Consider the following 14,209-nt stretch of genomic DNA (forward strand, 5'->3'; position numbering starts at 1 on the left):
CCTCCAATATCAAAGGCCAAGTAAGAGCCTTTACATTCACCTTTGCAAGATTGCAGCAAGGGAGCCAAATCACTCTGCTGAGATGACATCAGAGAAATCTGAGTGGGAAACGGAACATATATCCCTGCTAGATGCTAAGGAAACACTTCTCTCCTATCTGTAGAAATCGCACGAAGGACTTGAAATTCTGTGCCATGCTACAGAAATGGGGTGTCCTGCTCCCTCCCAGTGGTGTTGAAGTGGCAGGGCTAGTTATATACTTTTAACCATGATTTATTGGTAATAATATCAGCACCATTGGTGTTAGTGAAGCCTCATGGGCAACAACGGAGCAATCCCCCTCCTCGTGGTAGAATTGTAGGAATGGAGCATAAGTAGATAGAATGGAGCACAAGTAGATAATCTGAACTCCCAGCTGTGACCAGCAATAGAAGCTGTCCCATTCCTGAGTCTCAATGGAGATCAAATGCTGAATCTGGTCTTCTGCCCCCGCTTAACATTAATAAGGGGGTCCTTTGCTTTTATGGTCATGGTATTATCTCTTCTTCTACATGTCCTTGTGCTCCTTTCTTATAAGAATGTATATGATTGCATTCAAACCTACCCAAATAATTCAGAATAACCACTCTTAAAATTGTGAATCACATTTTGAAGCCCTCACTTTTTAACCCCATAAAGTGATATTCATAGATTCATGGTTAGGATGTGTATACCCATAGAGGCCATTATTTAGCTTATCACAATGCCAACAGAGAGATGACACTGATATTAGAATTTATCTGGCAAAAATTTTAAAGCAACTATGATAAAAATGTTTCAACAAGCAATTAACATGCTTGAAAAAACTTAAAAAATAGCAACAAGTAGGAAATAATGAAGAAATATAAAATCCCAATGAAGAAATAGAAGATAAATAAGAATTTAAATGGAAATTTTAGAACTCAAAATTGTAATAACTGAAAAAGTTTTTAAAAAGTCAGTATGTTAGATCAACAGAAAAAATGAAGATAGTAGAAAAGATTGGTGAATTTGAAGGCATAACAATAGAAATTATCCCATATAAACAATGGAGAGAAGTGAACTGAGAGAATAAATGAATAACCCCAGGAACATGTGGTACACACACACATACAAAAAAAAAAAAACCTAAAGAAAAATTTAAACTTATAATATTGACTCTCAGAAGGGGGGATTAAGCTAAAATATGAAAATTGCTCAAATTTGGCAAACATCACAAACTTTCACATTTAAGAAGTTGTTTATAAACCAAATAGCATAAACCCCCCAAAATTCATATCAAGACACATCAGAGTCAATCTTCTGAAACTTCAAGTGTGAGACAAACCTTACAAGAATTCATGAAGAAAGAAGACCCCTGTACCTATATAGAATGTTCATCTAGATATTTTCTGTGAGCAGTGACTCTCCATCTATACACTAAAATGGAGAATTAATCTGTACATTTTTATACATGTGTTAAAAAAATCTACACTCTTGTTGGGCCTGGGCACACATACAAACTTCACCATTGCAGTGATAGAATAGTATGCATTAGTCATATAAACAGATGATTTTTCATATGCCCAGTGATTTTTCAGGTATACACACCTTTCATGGTCTGTGAGTTCCATGACTGTTCTTACATTGAACACAAATATTTGAACCTTCTGATTTGAATGATTTTTTGGAAATATCTGGGATTAATGAGTAGATGCTTATATATCATATGAGATTGCTTATGGGAAGAGTGTAATGTTTTTGCAAGTGAGAGGGAAGGAAAAAAAACACTCTAAATCCAGAATTCCATATCCAGTTGAATTTATCCTTTATTAATGAGATGAAATAAAGACAATTTTCAGATGAAGAAAAACTAAAGAATAGCAATGACCTGGAGAACTACCCTGAAAGAATGCTAAGTGATGTCCTCTAAGCAGAAAGTAAATTGCAATAGAAGGAATCACAGGATATCTAGAAAGAAGAAAGACTATGGAGGAGGAAAAATAGGGTTAATTGTAGACTTTCTTTTTTGCTTGAAATTTCTCCGTTACGTGTGATGATTTAAACAAAACTGTAGCATTGTTCTATACTTTACTGGAACCAGTAAATTTGAAGACAAGTAGACTTTGGCACAATCATTATGCCTACTATAAAATATAATTTGTCAAAGATGTGTATGATTTAATACCCGTAACTTGTGAACACTTTAGACACAAGAATTTGAGATAATAGATGGAATTTAAGACAAAAATATAACCTTAAAATTATGAGATTATCATGGATTATCTGTGTGGGCCAAAACAAAACAAAATAAAAATACATATATAACAAAGATATCAAATTAACAGAAGGAGACAAAATGGAAGTTCAGGGTGATGCTATAGGGACTTCACTGGCTGGTGCTGGCTTTGAAGAGGGAGGAAAGCAACCACAAAGAACGCAGGTGGGCTTTAGACACTGGGAAAAAACAAATGGTCTCTTCCAGTGGCTGCAGAAGAAGCACAGCCCTGCCAACTCCTTAGTTTTAGCCTGGAATGGCCCCTATCAGACTTCTGAGCTATTGGATTATATATAAGATCACAAATCTACACTAAAAAAGTCTAGATTTTCAGACCTAAGGGAAATGATACCAGATCTTTAATAAGGAATAAAGATGACCAGGGTGGTATTTTTAGGGATCATTATATGAGATTCTTATTTCTGCTCTTTAAGACAACTGGCTATTAAGAAAAAATAATTTTGTATTTTAAGTTGATTACAAATGCAGATACAAAATATTTTAAAACACTATTTAAAAATCTGAAAGTGAGAAAATGGAATTTTAACCATTATAGATTTCTTATATTAGGCTTATATAAAGAGCTAAAAAGTTAAGTAGAGTATGATAAATTAATATTGACAGATATTATGGTAATGGGATAGTCAGATATTTTTTTAGAAGCTTTATGCATCATGGTGCTAGGCTAGAAACAACTCAAATGCTTATCATAGGAAAATGAGTTTGAAAAAACTTTGGCATATTTATACGATGAAAAACTGCATATCAGTTTTAAAAACAAAACAAAATACCGACTCATGAATTAATTATTGATTCCTGCATTGACTTCAAAAATCAAATGTAATTTATGTGAAAGTAACAAGGACAAAAGTCATGAGATACATACTGTTTGATCCAATTTATATGAATTTTAAAGCAGGTAAAACTTACCTCTGTTGACAAAAAACAAGTCAGTGATTGGTTATGGGGAGGGTGCCTGGAAGGGGACAGGAAGAAACTTTTTGGATTGTGGAAATGTTTTAGATTTTGAATGTGGCAGTGATATATACCTGTATATTTTAATAACAGCTCATTGAATATACACTTAACATTTAATCTTTGTACTATATGAAAACTTTATCTTCATAAAATGATAGTAAAAACAGTGTTCTATAAAATAGCACCACTTTGGTTCGATATATCTTTAGAAATTGAAAATATCTTAGAAATTGTTAATTCTGTACTCCTCAACATTTCAACTAGACACAAATTTTCAGATAGACTCCCACATATGAGCACATACAGGTACTCCCATGCATGCACATACTTTACAGATTCAGATTTGATGCAAAGGAAATTATAGGATTTTTTTTTCCCAGCTCACTAAGAATTTCTGGCTCTTACCCATTTTACTATAGTTGGATCCCTATCCACAATAACAAATACCACACATAGAACACAGTGCATCCTTTTGCACATTCCATATTCAAAGATAAAACCCAACAAAAACTGTTAATGAGGGCTGGGGATGTGGCTCAAGTGGTAGCGTGCTCGCCTGGCATGAATGTGGCCTGGGTTCAATCCTTAGCACCACATACAAAGATGTTGTGTCCGCCGAAAACTAAAAAATAAATATTAAAAAATTCTCTCTCCCTCCCTCCCTCCCTCCCTCCCTCTCTCTCTCTCTCTCTCTTTTTCTTAAAAAAAAACTGTTAATGAAAGAATAGCCTTGATTTTATGTAACTATTTCACCCTTGATACCTGTTACTTAGGGGGAAAAAAAAAATCTAGAGCATGGGAGTATAGCTCAGTGGTAGACTTGCCTAGCATGTGTGAGGTTCTGAGTTTAATCCCCAGGATTACAAAAACAGAACAAAATAGGCTCTTAAGAAATTCAGAACAAGTGATTTTATTCTGGGTTCCACTGATATGTAGGTAGTTTGTGAATGGGCACTGGGAAGCTTACAAATCTTTTCAAACTGGATGCAAAATTTTGTGTTCTCACATTATGTTTATTTTTCTGCTGAGCAACCCCCTAGATTCTCATGGATCTCATGACTCTCCCACCAAACAAAAATAATGAATTAATTAAATTTAAAAGTCACTGAAAAATTAGGGATCATTTTGTATTTAAAAATGAAATACTGGATATATGAATTTTGTACAGCGAAATAATACCACACCAAGAAAGATTACAAAAGATAAAAGTACAAAAGAAAATATAGATATAATTGATTAAATAACATGTTAAAGAATCTCTTTAAAATTCAGGAAAAAACTTGAAAAAAGTAAAACATAAATCATAGTACTCAATGAGTTTATAATTCTTATTAGAATAATATATGAGCAGTGCCCATTTTAGTAAAAACTATATTATTTTTATATGCATACAACATAAAATTATGACTTAAACAATTTAGTGAGAAAATTTTGGGAATATACTGGTTTAAAATAACCCTAGGATTAAAAACAACAGCATATACTTGAAGGAAATATCTCAACATGTTTGGATGTTGAAGGAAATTGGACAGTGAAGGACATAATCCCAATATGATTGCTGGATTGTATAATTACAATTTTTCAAAAAAATTTCTATCCTTTTCTGTACTTGGTATCTATAATCTCATAAATCAAGAAAGCTAAAAAAAACTCTCAGAATAAAAGAGCAACATATATGAATGTGCATTTGAGAGAAAGAAATCAAACTATAATTAATATTTGAAAATCCCTCCATTATCTCCAGTAGTCAAGGTGATGGCATATTAAACCATAGAGAAATATTAGTTTTCATCTTTCAGTTTATTTTCATTGAGCCTCTTTTAATTGTACATTCAAAAGAATGTTTTGTGCTACACAATGTTAAAGATAGTAAACTGTTGCCACTGGAAACCATTTTACATTTAGTATAGTTTAAATGCTTTTTTTCTAGTCTTTCTTATCTGAAGATTATTAATTATGTAACCAATGCTACTGTTTTAATCTGGTGCTAATTTATTTTAATGGAAATGGAAAAAAAAAAACAATGACGATATCTATTCTTCATTTTCAACACACCATTTTTTTTTCCTTCCTCCTACAGCTAAATTTAAAAATAAGTCATATAAAAATACAAAATAGGCATTGAAACAACTGGGAAAAATTGTGGTTTTTTTCCCCCAGAAAATCATAGTACATGAAAACTCTATTTAGCATGAGGTTTTTAGGATTGAAAAAAAAAATCAAGCCAAATCAAAGCCCAAACAAAACGAAAACAAAAATGAAAGTCTGAGATATAAAGCAGAAGTAGGCCTTTGACAGAGCAGCTGCAGTTGTCAAAAATTATGTGAGGTTCCTTCATGTGTGAATTTTTATTTAGTGCTCAATGTATTCATGAATTAAAGAGATTTTCTTTTTTTAGAAACTGTGGAGTTGAACATTATAGAAGAAAAATGATTTATTTTGGTTGTTTAGTTGCTGAAGAGCAGAAGCTCAAATCAATTCAGGTCTTCTCATTCTCATGCTAAGAAATAAGGAATATTATTTCCAAAGATATAGTTAGCAAAATTTAAAGACAAAAATACAATCGCAGGGAACTGAAGCATATTATAAAATGAGCAACTCTATTATGCATGCACATGAAATATGTATTCCTATATTTCCCAAGGTTTCACAGCTGGTGGAGTGGGAAAAATTTAAGAACCAACCATCATACTGTACCTGGAATTACAAGACTTCTTCAAGCTTATATGAACAGCTTCTTTCTATCAGTTGCTTCTCGTTGAGTTTTTCCCCCAAAGGGCCCTGAAAATAGATGTGTGTTTGAGGTACTTTCAATCTGTGGGTATATTATAGTTACTTGAATAACCAATAGGGACAGAGTTTGATTTTCTATAGAAAACCTCTTAGGACTTTTTAGCTACCATGTAATTACCTGATTAAAATAAAAATGCTGGAAAATCACAGGTCTTGTCCAGTGCCTCCTACAAGGTGATAAGCATTGTAGATACAGAATGCAAAGTTACCACATATTATACTTTTACATTCTTGGTTCCTAACATCAAAATAGATGAAGTTTTGTTTTATTTTGGACATTGTAAATTGTAGAACATTGGTACTGAGAAAATTAGATAGCATTGGGGCATCTAAATGATTGGAGATACAGAGATTCTGCTTGGTGCACTGTTATCACATGACTGTGGTTTAATTGGATCATGACTTTGGTTTGGACTATTAAATTATCAGCTTAAGCAGGTCAGGCCTTGAATAGTTGCTCTTCTTTCTAAATATGTCTTCAAGTTTATATAATTTATAGTTACATAATCTATAGTTAGAACCCATAAAATATAGGAAATAAATTGCTCTATTTAGTGAATTAGGAGCTATACCTTACAGTTTATTTTGTATCTAGCTGATTTGATCTTAGATGGATCATTGTTTTTCTCAATAACAAAGGCCTGGAAACCTGGACATTACTTTTCAGATCTCATCTCCAGCCAGTCTCACTAAACCTTCAATCATAGAAAAATAATTTCAGTTTCAAGAACATCCCCAAGTTTTGCTGCCTAAAGCAAATACATTGTTTATGTGTCTGTTCAAAATGTTATCCCTGGAGTTCTTGGATTGCCTCCTTTTCATAATTTCTGATTAACTGTACATTCCCCAAATAGGTCTTTGTGATGAGCTCTGATTAGATCGCCCCCTTCCACCTCATCACTAGAATTCATGAGCACAAGGTCTTGTATTCATTTGTCTGTTTTTGTTATGATTATCTGATTATACCATTTTTTTTACCCTATTATTCACTTTTTCCATAAATATCGCTAATCCGCCTAGGACAGGATTTGAAGTGTGGATCCTCCCACTCTGGTCCCTCTAGAGTTTTTCTCAATGGAGCAATGGCTTCAGTCGGGGCCTCTCAGGTAGACTGCCTGCAGAACACAGGTAATGCCTCTGTATCACATCCTTTCTCTACCATCCAGCATTTCTCTCCATTTATTTATTGTGCCTTTGCTGTAATATTTTAATGACTACACAGTTTTATCTGAACTCACTGAGTTTGCTAGTTTTTATTTTTTCTTCTAATAGACTCTCTCATTCATTGAGGTCTCGAATACAATACTTGGAGTTAGGATCAACACTATTCAGATTCATGGACATCGCTAGAAGCACATTTGTCCAAGGAACAGCTAAATGAAACAAATGGGCTTATGCAACAAAATGGTTTCTGTATTCCTTTTCTCCCTTCCAATTCTATTATCCTTGTTTCTTTTTTATTTTTTAATTTGCAAGAAATAGTAGAGAAAGAAGAAAAATGAGATATTTCTTTCCTGCTAAGCTGCAAGATGTATACATTTTCTTTAATTTTGAATTGTAAGAATTGAGATTCTTCCCTTCAATAACTAAAACAACTGGACTAAATAACTTTTTCCTCAAAGTGAAATTCTGTCATTTGTAATTAAGATATTAAGCTCTGTAATTCATGGCTATTTTGAGGATTAAGCAAAAGAAATTGGGTGAAGAGACCTAACAGTGCTTAACATGTGGTGTAAGAGTCACTATTGTAGAGCTATGCCTTCTAAGTCTTCTTTTACAGTGCTTTATAACAATGCTTTTATAGTTCTGTAGGCTTTTCCCTGAAGCTTAGTTTTCATCCTGTGTAAATAATCTTCAAATATTTCTTTTCTCTAGTGCTTGTATATTTTCCTTTATGTTGCTGTTCTAGCAGAGACTGGATTATATAAAGTCATTATTATAGTTAGCTTTGAAACCATTTATATATTAGGCTTCTTTATTCTGGACAAGTTCCTTATTCTGGTGATGCTAAAATGGAAAGTGTTGTTTGCTTCCATTCTGTTTGGTGTGTGTTATTTTGTCTGTAGATTTTTGGGGAAAACATGCAGATAAGATGAAAAGAAACCAATGAAACAGGACAAGGGCTGGTCACAAAACTACTTTGAAAGTCTTAACAGAAAGAATTATGCATTTAAAATAAATCTTTCCCTGTGCTCTCAATCTTCAGTGAACAACTTCCTCATAAACTAACTTATTCTGTGGTGATCTTCCTATTAATCTAATTCTGCTACAATCAACACATTTGACCTGAAAACATTGATCAGAAAAAGAGTTCATCCTGTCTGAGAATATTTTTCGGTTTTTTTTACAAACCAGTTGGTTATAAAATTGATTCTTCTGCTATTCATGAATAATGCCACTCTAAAATTTTTTAATGTGTGACAAAATATTTTTGTATTTTTAAACAAAGCATAATATCATTCTCTAGACTGATGAAATGGATCTCAGATGAGTTTTTTTTTTCTTTCTACAAACCTGTGCATTTCTTCAAATTTAAATAGGTAGTTATTTTTAGGATTTAGAAAAAGGTTCAGGTATTAAGAACAGCTGTTTGAGAAGTAACACCTTCCATTGTGTGCAATGTAAAACCCTGGAAGATTTGGAAATGAAGGAATTAGCTTTCATTCTGACAAGTTCCAGCTTTTTCTTGAATCATCAGTAGTAGACTCTATTACAAATTCTGTTTCCTAAAGTAGTTTGGAAAACAGAGGCTAGTTTTCACAATTATTAAGATGCTACATTTTAATGCTATTTCTACTAATATTAATAGAAGTTGTAATCAGGGCACTAAAACCTTATATGTATAGACATTTTACATACATCATATCAATATTACGGTAATTACAAATGACCTTTTAGACAGATATTTCAGGGAAAACTAATGAAGTTAATTTATGATATAACAATGTAATCTTTATATAAAATAATTTCTTTGTTTTAATCCAGTCTAATATTTGGACTCTGCAATGATGAATTCACAATATAAAACATGCTTTAAAAATGATTCTGCAAGTATGTACAAGGAATAGCAATCATTTTATTCCCTCCTGGCCACGATTATTTGAATATATTTTTTATTAAAACCGTGTTGCCATTTTCACTATACCCACTTGAATAATGTAACTTATTTTTTTCCCAACAGTTGTGTTTGTCAAAGAAATAAGGAATATAAAGGCAACTAAGGCAAAAATACTGTGTATTGATTACAGATAATGAAGATTATTTTAGTTATAAAGGGGAGTTCTGTTGAATTTATTTTTCAGCTTAATGTTTTAAATTTATGTAGGGTAACCATAATCAGTCAACTGACAAAAAAGTAATATGTGTGCAAATTAAATACTCAGGTGTACTGTGAGGGTAAAGTTAAGGACCACTGACATTTAATTTTTAAAACATATTTGAGGAAACTATTCCATTAAACAATTCCCAAGTAAAAAAAATGTTTATTATAAAATGTTCATGGTAAATAAAATACTCTTACAAGGCAATTGAAAATGGATGAAGGGGGCTGGGGATGTGGCTCAAGCGGTAGCGCGCTCGCCTGGCATGCGTGCCGCCCGGGTTCGATCCTCAGCACCACATACCAACAAAGATGTTGTGTCCCCCGAGAACTAAAAAATAAATATTAAAAAAAAATTCTCTCTCTCTCTCTCTCTCTCTCCTCTCTCACTCTCTCTTTATAAAAAAAAAAGAAAATGGATGAAGGGTTGTAATTTTAATTAAACTAAATTGTAAAGATTAAAGAGTAATCTTTAGTGTTGTAGGTAAACAATTTTTGGAGTGACATTAAGGTTAGGGATAAATTAGGATGCTGAATATTGGCCAGTGATTTGGTTAATAAGGTGAATTGGGAAAAATTAAAGCAAAACAGAATTTAACGATGAAACATATAGAAGTGCAGTGATTACCTTCTACATCCTAGAAATAAAACTTAGAAATTGGAAATCGAGCTTGCAGATGATCAAACTTTGAAAAAAAATAGAAAGTATTATTTAGTATGAAAAATCATCAATAAAGGAACTCTAGATAGGGAAGAGGGGTTGGAGGGGAAGGGAGGGCGCATGGGGTTATTAATGATGGTGGAATATGATGATCATTATTATCCAAAGTATAGGTATGAAGACACAAATTGGTGTGAATATAATGTGTATACAACCAGAGATATGAAAAATTGTCCTCTATATGTGTAATAAGAATTGTAATGCATTCTGCTATCATATATAAATTAAAAAATTAATTACAAAAAATAAAAGGCATCATTTTTACATTTACAGCCTGTCTTACCTTTTTAAAAATCTCTGAGTGGTATCAGATGTTACTATTTAAATAAAATTCAAAAGAGCTCATTTATCTATGTGATTTTTGTTTTTTACATTCAAGTATAAATGGAAAAGTTCTCTTTAAAGAAAAGAATTCCTGCAATGCAGCAATCCCATGAGTAGCAAAAGACAAATTGTTGAAATTTTGTATGAATTTGTGTGTGTGCATGTGTGTTTAATAACAGGGGCTTTATTTTTGTTGCCAAAATGATTTATAAAAAGTTTAAAAATAATGCAATGTGCACTTGGGTGTCCTCCATCACCATTATGAATTAAACAGCGGTATCAAATCCACCAGGTGCACTTTCTTTTTCTCTCATGGAGACTACTGATATTCAAAGTGCTTTATTCTCTTTATATTACTAAATATTTTGCTGCATATATTTAACTTTTGCTTCATATATTTAACTTTATATAATAAATAATGATCCATATTATTTGTTTTCATGTTTTTAAGTTTAAATTTATTATTTTTCTGATGATTACTTTTTGTTCAATATATTTCTGAGATATATCTATGTTCCTTTTATAAATGTAAATTCAGTTAATTTTGAATAAAATGTCTTTTAAGGTTTTTATTTCTGAAAATCTCAGGACATAAAATTACATTTTGTTTTCAATTTGATTTTTCTGATGTCCTTTCAATACAAGTCTCTATTCATTTTTTTTCTTTAATAACCATTCCTCTTTCTTCCTCTATGGAAAGCCTAGTTGTTTTAGCTCACTTATTTAATGTATTGGTTTGTCTTTTCCTTTTTGATTTCAACATATTTTAAGTATTCTAGACCTCAACCACTATCTGGTTATATTACTTTTTTTCCATTTTTTTCATGAATGGAAGTTTTAATTTAAATGAAGTCCTGAGCTAATTATTCAGTCATAACAGGAGGCACATGAGATTATGGAAATTGAATTTTACTTGTAGTATTCTGTGCAGATATTATGAAAAATTTCCAATTAGTTTCTGTGGCTACCTATTTATTTGATATTCAAAATATATTAAAGACTGTATCACCCAAATTGAAGTCCTGTGGTCAAATTTCACTATTAAGTAAAGTTTGTTAAGCTGTGTTTATTATATGTGTCTTGTAGATGCTCTTTATCAGGTTAAAACAATTTTCTTCAGTTGTTAATTTTTTGAGAGCATTTATTAGGTATGGGTATTTGATCATATCAAATGCCTTTTCTCTATAGAAATAATTAAGCAGTTTTTCTCTTTTAGTATATCAGTATAGAGAATCACATTGATAAGTTTTCAAATGTTAAATAAACCTATTTTCTTGGCTTATATCACATTTGGTCATAATATATTATTCTGTTTTTTGTTGTTGGATTAGATTTGCTACATTTTTATTGAGATATTTTTACATTCTTGTTTATGACACCTATTGTGTTATAGTTTTATTTTCTTATAATATTGTTACTTGCTTTGGTATATGGCTAATAATGCTAACCTCATGGAATAACTTGTGAGGTATTTTGTCCCATTTCAATTATCTGGAAGCAATTCTATCTTCTGAAACTATTTAGTAGAATTGTCCATTAAAGTCATCTGGAAATAAAGCTTTCATTGTGGGAAAGTGTTTAAACTAAAAACACAATTTATTTGATAGATATTGGGCTATTTTATGTTTTTCTTCTCAAATGAGCTTTAGCAACTTGTAGCTTTCTAGGAATTTTTCTATTTCCTTTAAGCTGCAAAATATTGACATAAATTTGTTTATATTCCCATATTATTGTTTTGATATCTATATAATTTATAACAATGCCACTTGTCTCTCATTTCTGATATTTATGTTCTGTTCCATCAAAATGAGAGGGAATTATTCCATCAGTATCTCTTAATTTGTAATGCTTTCAAAACAAAATTGGATAGCATGCATGTTCAAGGCTGAAATATTTGCTGCCAGAGTCCTGACAGAGAAGAGTGAAGACAGAACAAGAAATATTACAGCCTAGAGCAAAAGATCCAATGAAAAAAATAACTTTTTTCCCCCAGAAATTTTGTTTACCCAGGGAAGCTTGTTCCCAGAAAAAACAGAGAAGCTTATATAAGAAGAGATAAAAGAAGAGCGATGATCTAGCTGATACATTCTTTTTTTCCAATGTAAATGTACTTTTCTCAAGAACCTTTGATCAAGAAGCACTAATGGACTTTGGCAGGTGTGTGTGTGTGTGTGTGTGTGTGTGTGTGTATGCTTTTTTAATGATTTCAATGCATGAAACTATAACATCAAACAAAATGAATTATTTAGTTGCTAGTAGTTGTTTTTGTTGCTCTTTTGGGATCTACATCACTGAGAGTATCTCTGCCTACTTTAATGTGGATAAACATAAGGATAATATTTCAATATGGAGCTGGAATTGCAAATCAACTTGTACCCAAGTTAATGTGGACATACACAACAGATTACAATACAGTAAGATATTCACTAGAGCTGGAGATAGGGATCGGCATATATCCCAATAGCATTGACTAAGGATAAGCCCTGTGGACTTTCAAGCCTGCAGTGAACTACAGTATTTTGTTCTCTTGTCATCAGTAGCTAGCTTATAGGCAAAATAACAAAATTATCTTGTGTGCATTAGCAACATGGCATGTAATTTTACAATAAACATGTAACTTAGAATGTTTGCATTGAATAACCATTTTTCTCTTTGGCCTGATATTGTAAGTTACTGCTCAGAACTTTAAGTGTGTCACTGAAGTATTGTTACAAAAGGGATTTTAAGATTAGAGCCCTTTAATCTATGTAAAATGATAAATGTATATTTCTATTAACCTGTTTCCTAATGGCTATACTTAAATATAGCATTTTTTCCTTCACAGAATATTTTTTCTTGATCTTTTTCTAGTTTATGATATTTAAGTCAATTTTAATAGATATAACTGCTAAATGGTAAGAAAGGGTGACATAATACAATCAGCAGTTGGTTTCAGAACCTATGTTCCATTTGACAGATCAGTACAGGGGCAATTTTGATATAAGTAACACTGGGATATATATCTGTAATATCTGGAATAATAATCCATCACATACATAATTTGGACACTTTTGCATTATTTCCATTTGTTTCTCAATCATCTTTATTATTTCTTTTCTCCACCTAAATTTTCTACAATGTTTATATCCCAGGGATCTTTTGCAATTATACCTTTAATTGCCTTATATCTCCCAATTTATACCTCCTAGAATATCCTCTAATTTATCAAGTCTTATAGATATGATTATATCCCTTTTCCTCTTCAACTGTCTTTAATTATTTGTGTTTTCATGGAACAAAACCTAGATAGGCCTCAACGATTCCCAGAATCCAGTGTAAGGAAAATAAAAGGAGACACAGAGACAAGATGCAGAGGCAGGAAAGAAAGATGGCATAATGGCAGAGAGGCCAAGCTGCCAGCTTTATTTATATCAATAGGTTACTTTAGGTCATAAGTGCCATGACTACATTATTATTTAGTGTTACTTTAATGCCAGGTGCATTGAGATCGAAGTTCATGCTGATAAGACACAGAGCCTCTTCTTGAAGGACACTACCATAGCAACTAGATACTGTACCTGTATTAGTTATCTTACCAGCTGCAAAGAGTACCTGCCCAACATTCCAAGTTTAGGAAACAGAGTGCCAGTTACCCACCCTGCCTGCCCCCTGGGAATTTGCTCACCAAAGGAATGCTTCCCTATACATTTCATGGTCAGAATACCTACAATCCAGTGCAGCAACTTTCTAAATTCATCTACAAATTCTTTCATCTTTCCATAGATTCAGTCACACCATTTCCTTTACCTGGACTTCCTCT

This window comes from Spermophilus citellus, assembly GCF_964194105.1.
Source record: "Spermophilus citellus genome assembly, chromosome: 15".
NCBI classification, from domain to species: Eukaryota; Metazoa; Chordata; class Mammalia; order Rodentia; family Sciuridae; genus Spermophilus; species Spermophilus citellus.